A 16,891-nucleotide genomic window follows, 5' to 3' on the forward strand; every position below is an offset into this window, starting at 1 on the left:
CAAATCCACCTATCATCGCCGGCATAACCATAAAAAAGATCATTAAAAAAGCATGAGCCGTTATTAAAACATTATAAAGTTGATGATTCCCACCAAGAATTTGATCGCCGGGTCGGGCTAATTCCATACGAATCAGTACGGAGAAGCATGTGCCCATCACTCCGGCAATGGCACCGAAGATGAAATAGAGAGTCCCAATATCCTTGTGGATAGTAGAGAAGAGCCATCGAACCATATTTGTCATTTTTGATTTGAGAAATGAAAACTTTCCTTATCAAAGTGGGGCCGGGGGGCTGGAAGAGAAAAGAATCAGAATTACTGAGCTACCCCGCTCTTTTTTTTTCTAATTCCCTTCTAAGATCCTCCGACTTAAACAAGTCAAGAGCATGCTCGTGCTCAGCTCTTTCGAGACTTGCCTTGCTCTTGGGGATTTCTTCCCACCGGATCCTCTGTTCCACTTCCAGGCACCTCCTTGTGGAGCTTTCCGCCTCAAGGAGATCCCGGTTGTGGGAAACAGCATTTCGAAAGAAAAGGGATCCTCCCTCATTCTCCCGCAGATCTTGATAAGACGCTTGGAGAACAGTGAAAGAATCAGTTGCGTGAATATGGTCCAGATAGGAACGAAGCGCTTCATCGACCAAGTAGGACTCGATCGGTAGATAAGGCCCTACTCTTTGATAAAGCGCCAAAAATTCCTGAATGACATCTTGTCGCATAGAAGAGAGCTTTTCTTCCATTAGGAAGAGCTTAAGCCGCCCAGGTATGTCTTCCAGGGGGGTATTGTGATTAAGCCCGTTCTGAATGAACGTAACCCATCCCGGATCCTGCTCGTAAAGACTCAGATAGAAGTTTAGCCCTGCTAAATGAGCTAGAGCCTGGGGGTCTTGAATCTCTGGCGGGAGAGTGATCAGAAAGGAGGAGCCGACGAAGCATGAACTAAAAAGATTGAAAATTGGTATTAGGAAGAATATAAAATGATAAAGGAATAAAAATATAAAAATCGAAAGTAATATCAAATTATATATTAAGGGAAACTTAATACATAAGAAAAAATAGAAAGTAGTAAAGCGGGTAGTGGAGAAGAGCCATCGAACCAGATTTTTCATTTTCTTTTCATTTTGAAAACTTGACTTATCAGAGAGGGGCCAGGGGGCTGGAAGAGAAGAACTTGAATACTAAACGCTGGAAGAGAAGAACCTTAATACTAAACCAAGTTTCGGGAACTTCTTGGTGACTTGATTGGTTCCCTTCCCCCAATTTGCAAAGGATGATTCCCGTGAAGGTGATCTCGATCACCATTCTATGATATTTCTGGATGCTTTTGAGAAGCTTTTCCTTTTACCTAATGCCGGCTACCGACAACTTACTTCATGCTATTACTAACACTTATGACTGAGCCGCACTTGCTTTCCAAAAGAAATTGAAACTATCATGCCTGAGACTAGCCAATAGAAGAAAGAGCCACAAGCAAGCCATAGCAGCATCCTTTTTCTTCGCTTTCTTCAACAATGCGAATCTACCTCACTCCTCATCATAACTCAAATACAAATTCGAGTTCCAAATTGATATTTCCTCACGTAAGCAATAAAATGTGAAACCAATATTCATCATGAAACTTCAGACACTGATGATTGTGAGGTTCTGGAAGAGAGACGACATAGGCTGAAAAAAGTAAATAGAAAACCACCCCTTAAACTCATTTGCTCAACATTCTTTCCACAGCAACTAGAAAAGTGGAGAAAATCCAATAAGGGGAGGTCCCGGTGAATACAAATCAATTGGAAACCTCACCCCGCATTCATGTCTCTAACAAGGCTCTCTAAGCTAAGCGGCCATGGACCCATGGACCCGGGGAATCTAAACCATTAGGTAGAGTTTCAGCTAAAAGAAAACCAGGTCAATCTTCCGATCGCGAGTCTTTACAAGCTTGAAACAACTTAAGCACAGGCGGGAGTCGCCCCTTTTAAAGTAAGTATTTATGCGGCGCTGAACTAACGAGCGGATACCTAACCTTCGAAGGAGAAGAAAAGACGGTTGTATCTTTCATTCATATCGATCAGATGTGCTTTGCTCAGGACTCCCATTTTACCATTGCTTAAGCCATATTACATAAAGCATAGTGAGTGATACGCAATGCTGGTACCACCATGTTTTTTTCCTCACTCTGTGTAGCCACACTCGTTTGTCCATTTCTACTTATTATTTATGTGAAATAGTATCCGTTGGTTGTAGAAGCACTGGCGTTCAGGGATTGCAAAATCCATAATATCAAGAAGCGGTAGGAACCTGGCTAACTTCGATGCGCATAACGCGCTGTAGAAGTAAGTGGATCAACCAAAGTAGACCTTGATCGAAAGGCACCACAAGGCGAACCAATAGAGTGTGGTGTAAGCGGTGAAGCAGAATAGGAATTGGAACTGCTTGAACTAGAAAGGGCTTCCGCTACCGCGCTACCTCGGGAGCTCCGGAAACGGTATACTCGCTTCACTCATCTGTAATGGTATCCTTGAAAGATAGCTAAAGTGGGTTCTAGACAGAGTTCTCCTAAGCAGGGCGGAAGGAAAAACAAGAGCAGTATAGCTCTACATTACGCTTCGGGGGCCTCGTCTTACTCACTCACCCTCTACTAATGGACCGTGACAAAACAACCAGCCCAGCAATAGGCAAGGACTGGCTGAAATCCCTTTCCAGATCCAGTCTATCCGTATCTGCTGTCCCTTCCGCTTTCTGTGTTGATGGAGCTCGGTCAGATAGTTCCGGTATTGCGAAGGAGGGCAACGCATTGGGATCGTCCAATCCCTTCTGATCGGTTGTCATATTGAATTGCAAATTCTCGTATAGTAAGAGTTCCTTCGGTTTCCTACCTAGCACATTCTCTGTTGTCTACGCCAATGTTTGACCTGCGAGTAGAGTGTGGCTGGCTACATACGGGGGAACTCAACCTACCTTTCGAAGGGTAGACCTTTACAGATGAGTGAAACGAGGATTTAGGTATATAAGGAGACGACCCGCCAAGCGAGCCAGCCTGATACCGACTTTCATTGATAGGCCATGAAACATAGAGAATGGGAACTTGTTCGCACGTACCTCGACCGCAGGTCTGAGAATGACGAGTGTGCTTTCGCCCACAGCTTCTGTTGCTTAACCGGCTCGTGGTGTTTATGGTCCTGACCCGGTACAGCCGCTAATTCGGCATTTGGTACTGTCACCATTTCTCGAAAGGGAAAAAACATACTTAACAATTTGATTGGCAGGACCAAGGGATAGATCGATTGCAATATAAGTATCATACAAATAGAAATAGACATGAGTACATGAATAAGGAAACGCAAAGGAAACAGAGTAGGGCTAGTCAGAAGCGTCAATGCAGACGCCAATGGGTAATCAGATCCATTCCACTCCACTTCTTTAGATAGCAGTCGATCCTGGATCGTCCTCGCTTCCAAACTCCGTAAATGAATGAAACTCCTTCCCCGGTCCATTGCTCGGGTGTGATACAAATACTTCTTTGAAGTTGTAGGATGCGGGTCATCGATCTTCCTATTGGTCCAGAGGTTATGCGCCAGCTTGGGAAAGCAAAAGTAAGATTTGTTTGTCATATCACGATCGGAACTCACATGTAACTCTTCTTCTTGAGTAGGGGGAAAAGGACACCTATCACGCGGTCATGCCTTGAACGCAGTAAATAAATTAATAAGCTTCGAATAATAGCTACGCGAGTCTCCAATAGCGTCTTAAGCGTTCGTTTTCTTTGCTGGCATCGTAATGGATTGGTGGTTTCAAGAAGCTAGGGAGTAGTACGCAGATTTGAATCCTTTTTTCTATTTTACTTCTTTTTTCGATCGACAAGGACGGCAAGAGGTTCTTTTCCCTAGTTCCTATATATCTAAAGCCTTACCGAGATGTCACGCAAGAACAAGAAGAAAGAACCCGCCCCTGTTTTGTGGCGGATAGGCTGAGATGGAATTAGAGGGAGGAATGAACTTCAACTTTTCACATTCCCCCGATCCCCCTTTACCCCCTTCCTAACCTTAGTAAATAGAAAGGCTAGGAATCAGTCTTCTCCTATGCCTACACTACTACAACCAAAGACCTACTTGAACGACAACAGATGCGGATGAACTCGCTTAGCTGCTCGCTCGGTGAAAGGCTTTCCTGGAAGAAAGTGGAAGACGAGGAACGTATCTCTCATCTTCCTTCTCACCTGGCAGAGGACGGGGATGAACTCCAAGGCCACAGGTCTGGAAAAAGAGCGAACTTTCTGATTACTGCAAAAAAGAAATCAAACTAGTTGGGTGATTCTTTAAAGAGCCTAAATCGAAACTGTACTATTGGTACAGAGCCATAAAGAATGGTCGTAACCATAGATCCATCATATTCGAGGAGGAGGAAACATAAGTCCAATACGCGTTATGGAAGACTAGGGATTGCTAATCCGTCCACGTGGGAAGCCTTCTCCCTCTCAGGCTCAAGTGTCAAGATAGCCCGCCCTAAACAAGAAGCTGCTTATTCTTTCAAGGATAAAGCTAACCAAAACAAGCTACGGATTGAGCGTACACACTTCGTAATTATTTCCTGCTACATCTGATGAATTCCACAAGTAAAGAAACAAGAGAAGCTAGCTAATAGTCCCTCTTCACTTCCAACTAGTGCTTTGCCTAAGATGAATGAGTAGTTTAAAGCTTGGATCCATGGATGGGAACATGAGGTGGGCTAGCTTCGGATCCACAACAGGTGGAGAGTACCGGGTGAATCATAGGAACGAGAGTCGCTTTTTTGACCCGATGGAAAGCTTTGAACGAATCCGGTGGAAGTGCCTCACTTGGTTGGGCTTCGATAGGTGGAAATGGGAATGGGATCGCCCGAGAAACCATTGGATCTAGGAAATTGATTCATTGTTCTGCCTCTCCCACTGGTGGTGGGTGGCAACCAAAGGACTTGAATCTAGCGTTTGTTTCGGTTGAGCTTTCATTCCTTCGAATAGACGGATAGCTCTTGGAGGAAGGGATGAGCTTTTATCGGAAGGACCTGGCCGATGCAATCGAGAGACTGAGAGGAATTGGACTTGGCACAGGAATGCATAGAAATATCTGCCTTTGCCAGGAGAATCCAAACCTGCCTAATAGCCTATGAATGTGGAATCCCGTTCGTATTCTTCCTCAAAGCCATATTTGCCTTTATCTGATTTCAACCTATTGATCTTTACTGTGCATGGATATCTTTACTCATGATTCAACAGTTCACATCCCCAGCGAACTCCCTCACACCAACTGGCATTAAAGAGGAGCTGTGCAAAAAAAAAGTGCCATAGCATATATTATTGCTTGCGCAAAGATCGGAATCATACCTCTAGCAGGCATTGTCTTCTGTTACCTAAACAGCTATCATTTCTACTTTACTGAAATACAGACTTTCATTGGTACTTGAACTATTGACCTGGCTAGCGCTAACGCTTTGCAAGGTAATTGGAGACTGGTCCGCTTGAAATCGCTAGAGTTGAGAAGGGTCTGCTAATCATGGTACGAATTATCTGTTTAGGTAGGTATACTACCGAAGCTATTATGCCGACAACAGCTGAAATAGCGGAGGTGATTGCCGACACTCTCTATCTATAGGATAAGCAGCTAGATCGATTTCCTAACAGGAGAGTGACTTAGCGTAACAGTAAAACATTGAATTGGACCGCTTCGCCCCTTGGCGGATCTTCCTCCAAGAGAGTCAATGGGACTTGGTCTCGATGTCAACTAAAGAATTGACTGAGTCAGGTATTCCCTTATGAAGGGCTAATGCAGTCGATTTCTTCACATCTTCGGTCAATCGGACTTTTTTCTAGTCTTGCCTTCCTAAAAGGTATTCCCATATCGGGTGAATGACCAGATCGAGATAAGTTGGCCTTCTCTGAATCTATCCGAATCCTGAATCTATCAATAGAAGGACGACGATACTCGAAGACTTTCCACTTTTAGCCCTAAGAGGGAACAACTCTCAAACGTGATAAAAGCCCTATTTTCGGCACCTTCATGCTCCTTCTTGAAAAAATAGGGTCCAACCCTATAATCTAATCGTTGGGGTTTTGCTTCGTCTTTCTCCTTAGGGACAGACCTCGACTCACTACATGATGGAGTAGACCAAGGCGAAGAACTGATATAGATAGTCATATTGGCCTCTCGCACTGCCAAACTTTTCTTTTGCTTTATTGATTCAAGGAATAGATCCCTGACGAAATTCCTTTAAAGAAGGACATCTCCTTCCCTGCCTGCTTCTTGGCCACAACCACAGCTACGGCTAGTAGTATTCATAGGGTCCTTTGATCGCATTCTTTCCCACTGAAGAGTCTGATCCATCTCCTATCCTTCTTGGGAAAGCTATGGTACTAATGGCTGGCCTAGCTGGCACTTTCTTTATGCTAATCAAACTAGAAGTTCTTTGAGTTGAATAGACGATGACTGGACACAACGGAACTCTTCCTCTCTCATAGGGTCACTGACTCAATTTCATTTCTTTAAGGGAGGGTTCTAGCTGAAGGGAGGTCCTTTTCATCTCTAACTCGAATGTTCGAGCTAATGTTTCCGGTAGTTGGAGTTGCGGGGAAGCTTCCCGGATGAAAAGAGATTGAATGAGAACTGGCAGAATATATGCATGGAGATTGACTTGGTGCGAAGGAAAATAGTAGATCTTCCATAGGCGCTTTTCGGACTACACGCCAGTCTTTTTCACCAAGAGCTTGTTCCGAAATGGAGAAGTACTTTGGAATGATTTTATTGGGATGCTAGTGAGTTAATGAGCACTCTTTGCATGGTTCCATCAACCCTTTTCTTGCGTGTTCTGAATCGACTTCTCATCTATAAAGAAGAGATGCCCCGTAGAAGACTCCAGGCCACCGAAGCTAACAAAAGGCTAAGGAGACCCATTTAGTTCTTTGTTCTTATGCCGACTAAAGCTAGAGGAGCCACAGCTTGAATCTCCCTAGAAATCCCCACTCGTAGCCCGATGGCTGGGTTTGTTAAGCATATTTGATTGGAAGCTCTTCTTCACCGGGTTAAGCGATGGTAGTTTTAGGCTTGGCTTATCACCATATCCAACCCGAATTCCGTAGTTCGAAAGGAGAAGTAGGCTACCTGAGAGCCTCAACAATTGCCACCCATGAGAGATATTCAGCACCGAATTGATCTAATTCCTGGTGCTAGTCTTCCTAATTTGCCTCACTATCGAATGAATCCAAAGTTGCTGCTATCAGAGAATGGCCAACACCGAAGACCATTTCAGAAGTGAGAAGCTAAGTGATGCAAGGAAGAAATGGAGTACATATCATCAAGAGTTGTATGCTGTATTCAGAGCTTTGAAAACATGGGAGGTTTATTTGCTGCCTAAGGAGTTTCTTGTCTATACTGACCATCAAGCCTTGAAGCATTTCAAAGATCATCAACATGTCGATCTGGCAAGATGGGAAGCTTATTTGGAGAGATTCAACTATCTCATTGTCTACAAATCCGGAGCCACAAATCAAGTAGCTGATGCTTTGAGTCGACGTGTTAGTACTCCATTTCTTTGAAAGCTGAATTGCCAGGTATAGCCCTACGCTGCTCTTTACCATGCTGTATATAAACCACTCGTTTCACTCACAACCTTCACCACTGATCGGAGATCAAGTTAGTGGTCAGTAGTGTTTGCTACAGATGATTATGACTCGTCAGGTTCGAACTGACTTAGGTTGGACCAGGACCCACCTATCCTCTACCAATAAGGAGTCGCTTTTGTTTTCACAGTTCAGTGCCTCCTTAATCTGCGTAATTGCTTTTCGCGCCCATGGTGGACGCGACAGGTTTTTTTGAAAGCGATATCCCGCACGCTCGATGTCTGAAAATCAGACCCCCCCTTTTACCTGTACGTCTTTTACGTACAGTGATTACGGTCATTCTGACCCCCCTCAACCACGAGAATGACAAATCGTGCAGAGCCACATAGCCCGCTTTTTGAGCTTGAATTCGATTTCGCTCCGCGAAATCAGAGAGCGCCGAAACGTATGCGGCATCAATCTTCTTCAAATAGCTTTTTACTTGCCAAATGCCAGCTAACAGAACTAAAACAGCAAAAAAAGGAGAATACCTACTCTTGCAAGGAAATAGTCATTCTTTCATTCCGAGCATTCGACTAACGGCACAGATTTCTAGTGCTATAACAGAAACTGCCCTTAATGCGCAAATGAAAGCCCTCACAACACTCTTTACCTGCAACTGCTCCCGCTTATGGTAGTAGATAAACAGGTGGTGGACATGTATCTGCAGCCTCTGCTGCTGGTAGATTGACTGTTTTATATGGACTGAAAAAAAAATGGAGGGTAGTGCTTGAGAATGCTACTCTATTCCTGGAATTAGCCATCCCCTTCTTTGACTATTCGACCTGCTCCTCGAAGCAAGGAAGGGAATGAAGATGGCATTGAATGCCCTTTCCGCAAGAAGGATAGGAGTTGGCTTACCGCATCTACCTTCTCATATGGGATAAGGGCTGGGGCGTTAACTTAAGTACTAAAGCTGCTGGAGCGGCTGCCTTCGTTGATTCCCCATGAAGGAATCGGAATATCGCTACTTCCCCTTACTGCCCTAAGCGGGGGAGATGGATTAAAAACCTTGTGTGAAGGAAAGGCTGTCAAAGTCGTTGACCATTAATCCGGTTGAAGGACAAATGGACAATGAATCAACGGAATCGAGTTGTTCTAAGGATTCGGATTCGGCAGTCGAGACATCTATATCTATGGAATTTCAAAAGAGAGAAAAGTATCCGAATCCGACCCGAGGACGAGCTCAAACGTTAGGGTTTGAAAAGAAGAAGTAAAGCTCTCGTTTACTTCAATCAAAAAAGGTAGGTCATAACACAGATTGAAATAGTCTACTTGAAACCGCGGATGAAAAGAATACCGAGGTCTTTGATAGCAAACTTCTACGCGAGCTTTCTAACTAAAAGGAATCTCTTATTCATATGGCATAAAATGGAAAAACTTGATGGAGATTTCTTCTCCATTTCCATGGTACAGTCCCTTTGCATGCTACAGTTCCATTACTTACTACCTGAATTTGCTATATATGAAATTCTGACATCTACGGTACTTGTCGTCTACTTCTGGTGGAAGCAATTCCAAAGGTGAAGATAATACTGAGCCGAATAGTAATGAGGGGAATGCAAAATCTAGCAAAGGTAAGAAGGGTCAAGGAAGAATAGCAGTGACTTATAAAAGGAAAGCACCGAATAAAAGGAAGGAGATCCATCTTTATTTTTTGCATGTGGTCAATGCGTTTGCTGATTGATAACTCTCTAATCTTAAGATGGTTTTGTGGCACGTTACAAACATACATATACTGTAGAAATATAGTTGTGTTGAGTTAGGTTGAAGAATTTTTACCTTCTTTTTGAAATGAGATATAGTGCTTTCTTTGTTCGGTAGGAGATTTTGCACTTTTATATTCTAGTTCCTCATTTGAGCGTTCTTTTGCTCTGTTGGTGGGGCATAAACTCATAAATAGTGTGTGTTTTTTCTTTAAAGAATAGTAAAAGTATGCATTCAAGTAGTAGCTTTTTCTAAATAGTCGAGTAGGGCTGGCAACAAGGACTAGGAAGATACGGGCTAGTTTGTTTTTTTAGGGGATTTATTTATGCAAGATATGCACGTGAGTAGGTCAGTATATGCGTATTTGCCAATAGAGGAAAATACGTAGTAAGTAGGCTTGCTTTTTCGTAGGGATAGGTAGCTTGACAAGGGATGCCTGGGATAGCACATAGGAAAAGTATAGAAGGAAAGGCGGCGGGAAAGTAGCCATGGTCAAGGTAAACAAGTACTAGGTCTTTTCTTTCCGAAGCAAGTCAAGGACAACTAGGTCAGTCTGGGGGGGCAATCCTCTAGATCGATACTTCTCTTCCACAGACTAAACCAATTAATAAACAATTTACAGAGTATTCTTGCATTCCTATCTGGTCTGCATCTCTCCTATCGAAACTATAATATAACCTTAATGGAAGGGCCCTGGTTCTGCCTTGCCAAACCGACAAATCCAGAAATTGTAGATGAATTCATCGGGCTTAACGTGTGATTTCGGTATAAGTGAACAGGCGTCGTCGTCCAGCCGTGTCGAGTTGGGATTAGAGGAGAGAGCTCGAATGGATAGGTCCAGTGAGGCGGGTGTGGAGCACGAAGGATTAAGAAGGTCCTCTTTATTTCCGGAATCAACAAGAAAGACTTAGCAGCCCAAATAAAGTAACCCTTTCCCCCTCCCGAGTCTATCGTATCCATAGTTTCAGTGGGTATCGAACTGCGAAGCGAGGAAGCTATTTCAATTGAACGGGCTTACTTTCTTACTTGGTTCTTTTGTAGAACAACCTTGGTATGAAGCTAGACGATTCAAACTATATAAGCATAAGCAATTCAATCTAGACATTTCGACCTTCATCCCACCCGAGAAATAATAAGCAAAGAGCTCGTAAGTCGGGCATAGTGAAAGCGACTCCTTGTTGGTGTAAGATAGGTGTTGGTCCGATTCACCTATGTCAGTTCGAACCTGACGAGTCGTTCGTTCGTGTGGAGAATCTCTCTCCTTTTCTTCTAAGTCTTGCTTCATTAAGTTACTTGCTCTCTCAGCCTCATAATAATAATCAATATTCAAATACTTTATGCTAAATTATGTATAGCAATCAATGTCTGAGGGCATAGAGAACCTTAAGAGGATAGGAAAGTCTATTTATTTGAGACCAGTGAGGTCAGAAATTCAAGCATTCGGGTCAAGACTATAAGGCGCTATCAGGCCATACCTCAAAAGGCTCGCTACCTTCTCTAGATACTTGATTGGAAGAGAGGGTAGATGTAAGAGAGTTAAAGCACTTCGCTGGAAGAAGGGTATAATGGAAAGTCAATCAATATTTCATCCGGAACTAATAGGTCATTTACGACTCAATGGTTTATCAATCAAATACATCAGCATTCCAAAATACTACCAGCTAACGCCCTCACTCTTTGACTTAGAGGTCTTAGCCCCACCTTTACTTATTTCTTAGACTTATATCTCTGGCCATGTGGTTGAGGATATTTGAAAAAAAGAAGAAATTGACAATACCTACTATCGATGCCTAAGAGCGACCAGCCCTGAATGCTTAAACCTATCAATCCTCTCCTAAATTTCTTTCTTTTTTTCGTTGGGTAAGGAGCAATCCATTCAGCACTTTCCGATGGGGACCAAAAGCCACTGGGCTACCAAGAAGTCGGATACTCCACTTTTCACGAAAGACATAGATTCACCAATGATTGGTTGGACTAAATACTACATTTATTTGCTCAGAAGAAGGAAAGTTGGCTGTGAGAATGATTTCTTGTACGTAGTCTTTCCTAGGACCATTCCAACAGGATGCTTAGAGGTGGGTGGAGAAAAAGCTCAAAAGGCATACTTCCTGCGCTTTCAGAGGATCTAAATCAGTCTTCATCCTTTCGCTTTTCAAAGCCCCTCGCAATAAATATGTAAATTCGTTTCGCAGAAATTCAGAGATTTTCGATCTCCTCGAAAGAAAATGAGTTCGATCAGCAACACTGGTCTCCGCAGCACCAGGATAAAGACCTTCTTTTTACCCATAACCTTTCTCTGCAGCATTGGAACCAAGATCGGGCTTGGCATAGTTACGACGTTCCCGTTCTATTTAACTAACACTAACTGAAGCTAACCGGAAGCTTTCTTCTCATGCGACTCTTGGATCGAAAAGAGGCTGCTGGACTGGACCATTGCTGAAACTGCCAGGCACGGACTAAAAGCTTTTATCAGGGATTCCAGAGTCAAACGACTACCATACATAGCATAGAGCTGGAAGCTGCACTAGTGTACAGAGAAGACTGGATGTGAACACGGGCGGACATTGGCTATGTACGGGGCACTCACTAATCACTATTAGCAGGAAACAACTAGCAGAAAGAAAGATGAACGCACTTTCACTCCTTGCTCTTCAGCACGTACTCACACGAGGGACTCTCAAATCTCTATTTCAGACCATAATCTTTCGATCCCTTTCAAGAAGGCGCGAAAGAACTAGTCCCTTGGAAAGCTTCGTTTTCCTAACCCAACCTAAGCATAATGAGCTGGTTATTTGAGTATCGAAGTTGTCGAGTGTTCCATTCTTTCGTATGTAGACCCCAGCGAAGAAGGAGAATCAGAAGTGGAACTAGTCGAACACGCATAATAAGATACCGGTTTTAGGCATAACCCCGGGTTAAATAAAGTAGTAAAGGAGCCCAATCTAGCTAAAGAGGGGCTTCTCCGCCACCATAACCAACTAGCTACGTAGATGAATTATCCTTGCGTTCAGCTATCAAACCCATCCACTAGAGCTTGAACCCATGCTTGCTCAAACCATCTGTTTTCTCTTCTAACGAGCATGGCTTCCCTGTCACCTACAAGTTTAGATCCAGCCATTACTATCAAAGCTATTGGACATCAATGGTATCGGAGTGTGCCTCTTAACGAGGGTGATTTAAGTGCAACGAAATGTACCGGTGGTTCGCGAAGCATCTGGCTTACCGGTCATCTCCCATTCCCGTCGTCGAGAGACTAAAAGAACTATAGCATGCCAGAAACGGGGAGTTGAGGTGGTTAGACCTATACCCCGAAATGCTCCCAGCATAGGAGCCTATGGTTCCATTCTTGTTATTGTTGGAGGTACACATACCTCTTCTCGGTGTGGTGGAGCGATATACGAAAAATAGATGCTAAGCCTGCAATGTCCGATAACGGGGCTTCAGTAGTGAATCTATCGGCACCACAGCAGTGGCATACAACTTTGGACCTAAGGGCAGGTCCCGTTACATTTCGGAATGGGGGATCCCCGTTGGCAACAACCACGGTAGTAGTTGCGGAACTACTGGACCAAGAGAGGACAACCTGTTGTTCCTGCTCCTCCTTCTTCGCTTCGGGGACGGAGGTCCTACGGTAGGTAAGAGCATGCACAAGCACTTGACCGAAGGGGACCAGTGCTTCTACTCCTCCACCGAGGAGCCGTTCTTGCGAGAAGCAAGGGATGTCGTGAACGGTGGGAGGTCAAAGAAAGAGAATTGACCTCTGAATACAGTGATCCTATGATCTAGATAGACTCCGTCCTATTTTTTAGATAAGGGTGACTCAAGAAATTGGGGGTGGGACCTGCTGGCATAATGCAGGCTGGAACGTGGGAATTCGAGGTCTCATGAACGAGTTTTTTTTCGTGGACAAACATACTTTCCGGTCTTTTTTATGGATCCTTTTAGATCTACGGGCCGGCCGTTCACATGAGCATAGGGAATCTATACTCGAGCCTTCGACTTGGCCCCTGGCAGGATAGGTGAGGAATCACTCTTGAGATCTGATCTATTGGGGCCTACAACTTCGCCAAAGCCGACTAGCATCCCTTTCCGTGGTGAACTGGCTGTCCCATACCTTCATTTTGTCTCATGTGTGTTGAACATTGTCTTCCTCGGTTCCAGCTTCACTGATGTAGGTAGGGCTGGGCGAGAAAGGGTCCCCTCTTGCCTATTAGTAAGCGGGCCTTCGATTCCACCGGGGTCTTACGGTCTCATAGAGGGGGGAGAACTACCTAACTAAAGAAGAATAGTGCTCTTTATAAATAAGAGTAGGCGTGGAGAGCTTTTTGCGGGGAAACTTGCAAGTCAAGTTTGGGGGGAGGCGGGCGTCGACCCAACCTTATGAGTATTCGGACTATAACAGTTCCGATGAACAGTCACTCACTTTTGACAGTTATACGATTCCAGAAGATGATCCAGAATTGGGTCAATCACGTTTATTAGAAGTTGACAATAGAGTGGTTGTACCAGCCAAAACTCATCTACGTATGATTGTAACACCCGCTGATGTACCTCATAGTTGGGCTGTACCTTCCTCAGGTGTCAAATGTGATGCTGTACCTGGTCGTTCAAATCTTACCTCCATCTCGGTACAACGAGAAGGATTTTACTATGGTCATTGCAGTGAGATTCGTGGAACTAATCATGCGTTTACGCCTATCGTCGTAGAAGCAGTGACTTTGAAAGATTATGCGGATTGGGTATCCAATCAATTAATCCTCCAAACCAACTAAACCGGGGAAGCTGAAGCGGAAATGCAATTCTCGGGTGAGGGAAGGGGGAAGCTCCAGGAAGGCTTCGCTCGCTCGCTCAAAAAGCTCTAACACTCGTTTACGAGTGGAGTGCATAAGCCCTTATTGAAGTAGGGTGAGGCCTTACTACACGAGCTCGTAAGTCAAGCACGGAATGAGCCTTGTCTACGAAGCTTTGCTTCATCATCTTGCTTGCTTCTGGCGAAGCTTAACGCACTATAACATAGGCATGCATGATGGTATGGTAGGAAGACTCCTTTTAAGGCCAACCACTACATAGGAGCGATAGGAAGCCAAGCCGTCAAAAGGAAAGGCGAGCAGCCCTTATGCAATAGCAAACGACCTACTTATAGCCCTATTTATACCCTTTCTCGGGGACTTCAACGGGCCTTACAAGCTCAATAAATTGCAATTCTTCACCTTTTCCTCAGACAGTGGGAATGCATTTTCTTACTTGATTGACATTGACAGATATGTGTACCACACCGAACAAGCAATATGTCATATGCTTGATGTACCAGCCAAGCCAGCTCTTTTTTTCTCAGTTCCCTTATCCTTAGCGCAAAAGTAAAAAGAAAATGAAAGAGAGTTTTTATTTGCAAATGAAAATGAATATGGATCTAAATAAATTAGATAATCAATAAATAAGAATTGGAATAATAGAAAAAATCTCCTTCGCCCCTTATCTCTTCATCATCGTCGGTTCCGTCACTTGTGGTATTCGTTTAGAATCTTGTTGACCCTACTCGCTTACTCCTATTTTCCTTATTTCTTTTTCTACATAATTAATTAGAACTTTCTTGAAAGAATGGGGTTCTCTCTGGGGGGGGGGGCGCACCCTCTCTTCCTTTTTGAGAAAGATGGGCTTGTTTTTTTTTCAATAAGTTCTATTGCTTTGACACATTTAGTATATAACATAATATATATAAGAAAAGTACGAAAGGCGAAGGGCATTCTGTTGTACAGCTACTTTGGTATAGTTACAAAGGTAACCGGTAGGTGACTGTTGAATCGACAGTAGTTACGAAAGGGGGAAATAGCTCAGTTGGTTAGAGTGCTGGTCTGTCACGCCAGAAGTCGCGGGTTCGAACCCCGTTTTCCCCGCCCGATCTTTCTTTCTTCCCGAGGTCATACCTCTGCCACTTTACCCTGAGTTTCACTAAGGCATATAACCCCATTCGGGTAAGAGGAGCAAGCAGTGGGGAACATCTATTTATATGCGTGTTAGCATCAACAACATCTTTTTGAAAGTAAATTACATCGATCCTCGGTGCTAGGTACTCAGGTAAGTAAATCCTGAGGATAGAACTAGAGCAAGTAAGCTCATCGCACTATCAAGTCAGTCAGGAACTAGTCTGCCAAGCTTAAGAAGAAGTGAAAAGTAAGCAAGTTGTCATCTAGTGAGGGCTAAAAGACACGGAGAACATCCCCCCTCTATTTGCCAATAGCTCCCGCCTTCCTCTCTTTCATTTCATGTCGGTTCAGCTGAGCCAATAGATTCCATAGGCGGGTCAGTTATAGCTGTAGTAGCCTTTGATTAGGTCCTTTCAATAGACTTTCCGTAGCTATAATTCGATAGACTTTCCGTAGCTCAGTACTCCTGATCGTTGACGCCCGCAACTGTACTTACGGCTGTACTTGTGAAAAGAGATAGAGCCGTCTCGCTATGACTCAAAGATGGTCAAAAAGCTAATAGATGGGCCACAAAAGGTAGAGGAGAGGGGGTAAGAAGAGTAGACTTACTACTGGATACAAGATAGGGTATACAGCTAAAAGGGTGAGATAGAGGAATGAAATGAGCCAGTGAAACGGTCCACGACCACAAGTATTGAGCTATAACCATAAAACTTGGGGAGTGCCTCAAGAAAATCCATTGAAATAGAAGACCCGGGTTGTAATGGAACAGACAAAGGTTGAAGAAGACCAGCAGGAAGGGTGTGCTCACTCTTGTTGAGTTGACACACATTACAGTGAAGAACAAACTTGGAGGGAGAAAAAGAAACCAGAAGGGACCCATTGTTTCTGTGCAACTCGAACAATGATGGAAAAGCATCCAGTATATAGCCGACATATGCCAACAACCCAAATGCACATATGCTAGTTAAGTTGAAACTCCTAAATTAAAGCGCAAGCAACAAAACTACTTTTTTGAAGGCGCGGAGCGTTGAAGAAGAGCATAGCTCGATTAACACAACTAGGGGCAATATGGTTCATTTTCCTAGAACACCACAACAAATGTCCCTACCAGCTGTTGCCAGTGAAGCTGAAACCATGGCTACCCCTCAACAAGCCTCTAGCTCTTATCCTAGGCCTGAACCGCCTGAAACTCCAATTACCGTACCATTGGTACTGAATACGACCACCACTCACACCTATTCCAGACCTTTAAACCCCTGACCACCTAGACCTCTAGTAGCAAAGCAACTAAAAGACCCAATCACAAAAATAACCCTCTCTATCCCCCTCAAAACCTTGGCACGAACACTTGTTTCCAGCCACCTATGGCCTTCCTCACAGCTCAAAACATGATAATATTAGACCTAATCCTGCACCTCCACCACCACAACCAAGACCCAATTCAATACCAAATATCCCATTTTCCCAACCAATACTTTTGCCCTATGCTGGAAATTCCATGAAACCAGAAGTGCCAATATATACTTACCTTAACCAACCACTTCCAACTCAACAGCATGACCCGTACCAATACCTGCAAGAACAAAGGCCGCAAAATCAATATCAATATGGGCAGCAGATACATCAACCTCCTAGAGTTTCT

At 43.9% G+C, this 16,891-nt stretch overlaps 1 non-coding gene and 1 pseudogene across 1 annotated transcript; one reads left to right on the forward strand and one right to left on the reverse strand.

Annotated features, from left to right (window-relative positions):
- Positions 1-291: 291 nt before the first annotated feature.
- On the reverse strand, positions 292-1,106 carry LOC147982851 (uncharacterized; annotated as a pseudogene).
- Positions 1,107-15,142: 14,036 nt separating this feature from the next.
- On the forward strand, positions 15,143-15,216 carry TRNAD-GUC (transfer RNA aspartic acid (anticodon GUC)). Its single transcript has one exon. It is a non-coding gene; the product is annotated as a tRNA-Asp (tRNA).
- The last annotated feature ends 1,675 nt before the right edge of the window (positions 15,217-16,891 follow it).

This window comes from Triticum urartu, chromosome 2A (genome assembly GCF_056163025.1).
Source record: "Triticum urartu cultivar PI428250 chromosome 2A, HENAU_Tu73, whole genome shotgun sequence".
NCBI lineage: Eukaryota > Viridiplantae > Streptophyta > Magnoliopsida > Poales > Poaceae > Triticum > Triticum urartu.